The 2,474-nt window shown below is 40.9% G+C and overlaps 1 pseudogene; it reads right to left on the bottom strand.

Moving 5' to 3' along the window:
• Positions 1 to 1,883, bottom strand: part of LOC106338263 — a 20,837-nt pseudogene extending 18,954 nt beyond the window's left edge.
• Between the last annotated feature and the right edge of the window lie 591 nt (positions 1,884 to 2,474).

Raw genomic sequence — 2,474 nt, forward strand, 5'->3', positions numbered from 1 at the left:
ATCGACTTTACGACGAAATAATTTCGTCGTTATTTTACGAGGAAATAACGTTGATTTTATATTTCCTCGTAAGTTCCTCGTAAAGTCGACGTAAATTTACGAGGATTAGTTTTCCTCGTTAAGTTTTCTCGCTAAACTTGTGTTTTCTTGTAGTGACGATGTCATGACCCTTGTTATGATCTTATCAAGAGCCCACACCTGTCTTGACACCTCACAAGTGAAAAGCACATGGTTTAGAGATTCTATCTGAGAACCACAGTGTTGACAAACAAGATCAACCTTCATTCCTCTACTCTTCAAAGTACTAGCAACTGGGATTATATTTGACAGAGTTCACCACAAGAACATTTTAATCTTTGGAGACGCTTATGCAGTCCAACTTGCTTCTTTAAGGCAATTTTCTGAAGGTTGCATACTTGCTTCTTGGAACTCCTCCTGCAAAAAGGCTTTTGATGCTAACCAATTTCCTGATCTGACAGTATATTCACCACTGCGACTATGTTTCCAGCACCAAAAGTCATCCACCGTGATCACATTTTTCTTTTTTAGAATGATTTCCACATCTCAAGAAAAGAAATTCTCATCAAGAACATCTCTTATCATTCACATGTTTCCTGATTTATAAGCTCACTAACCTTCATCTCCAGATCAATTATTGGGTTCTTCATCCATGGATTCCATCTGCCACCAAAATCACACCAAGGCTCCATCCAAACTCTGACTGATATGCCATTTCCAATTTCCTTCCTGAGACCCCTCATCAAAAGATCTCTTCCATGTAACATGCACCTCCAACCATAGGAAGGTCTGTTGCCCATCTTAGCTTCAAGGAAGGATTCAACATCAAAATATCTGCTCTTAAGCAATCTCGCAATGAGGGAATTCGGGTTCTGTAACATTTTCCAAGCATGTTTCGCCAACAGAGCCTGGTTAAAACTTTCCAAGTGTTTAAAACCCAAACCGCCAAGCTCCTTAGGAAGGCACAACTTCTCCCATTTCATCCAGTGAATCTTCTTTCTATGTTCAACCGTGTGCCACCAAAAGCTAGCATAAACTAGAATCGCCAATGCCACAGCTTTGAGAAGGACTTCTTTGCCTCCTAACGAAAGATAGCGTGCAAACCAACCCGATAATCTGTTCTTTAGTTTTAACTTAATATAATTAAACATCTCAACTTTGGATCCACTAAAGCATTCACGTAAACCAAGATAGGTTCATGCTCCCCCCTTCATTATAAATTCCAAAAATCTCCTGGATGCTTCCTTTAATATCCACATCTACATGCTTGCCAAAGGTTATTGAGGACTTCTGGAGATTAATACCTGGCCTGTAGCAGTTCCATAAATCTTAAGGACTTCTTGAAGAGCGATAGCTTGATAAGTTTCTGCTTTACAGAGAAACAAACTATCATCTACAACAAGCAAATGACTGATGAAAGGGCCTTGATCCGAGAACCTGACTCCAATGATGATTCCTTCATATTCGGCCCTGGCAAACAGATGAAACAAGCCCTCCGTGCACAAAACAAACAGAGCCGGTGACATTGGATCTCCCTATCTCAATCCTCTCTGCGGTATGATCAATCCATGATCTTGTTTATTAATCAACACCGCATAAGATACTGTTGAAACACTGAACATTGTTAGCTCAACCCAGATTGGATGGAATCCCAGCGCTGCAAGAAGACATCTGATGTATTTCCACTCCACCCTGTCATATGCTTTTGACATATCAGTCTTTAAAGCCATATACTGAGTTGCAATCGGCTCGTGTGTCCTTAGGCTATGAACCACTTCATGTTCAGCTATATTTCCCTCAGCAACAAAAGCGGATTGTGTAGACAATACAATTTTGGAAAGGATTGGCTTCAACCTCCTGACCATGATTTTTGAGATTATATTATAGAACACCGAACAAAGACTGATAGGACGTAGGTTTGTCATCTTCTGTGGCTCCACTATCTTGGGAATAAGTCTTAGATGAGTAAAATTTCATTCCTTAGCGAAATGGTCGTTCCTGAAAAAGTTCTCAACTTCCTTAGACACTTCTTCAAGCGACATGGCCATAAGGGCCTTATCCATAGCCGATGACATCTCTCAAATTCTTCATTTAAATCTACAAGTTTCATATTAGCTTCTGATACGCCTTCTCACTACAAGAAAACAGCGGCATACTGAGGGAAAAAATCGTCGGTATGTCGTCGGAATAACGCTATTCAGACGACATACCGATGACAAAAGTCCTCGGAAATAACTCCTCGGAAATTCATTTTTCCTCGGAAATCCCTCGAAAATTTCCGACGGAATTCCGAGGAACTGAATTTCCGAGGAAACTCCGAGGACCACTAGATCGTCGGAAAGTTCCTCGGAATATACCGAAGGAGGACTTCCTCGGTATATTCCGAGGAAATTTCCGATGGTCCAATCCTCGGAAGTTCCGACGAAATATTCCTCGGAATTTGCATCGGGAATTTC

The sequence above is a fragment of the Brassica oleracea genome, chromosome C4 (assembly GCF_000695525.1).
Source record: "Brassica oleracea var. oleracea cultivar TO1000 chromosome C4, BOL, whole genome shotgun sequence".
Lineage (NCBI taxonomy): Eukaryota > Viridiplantae > Streptophyta > Magnoliopsida > Brassicales > Brassicaceae > Brassica > Brassica oleracea.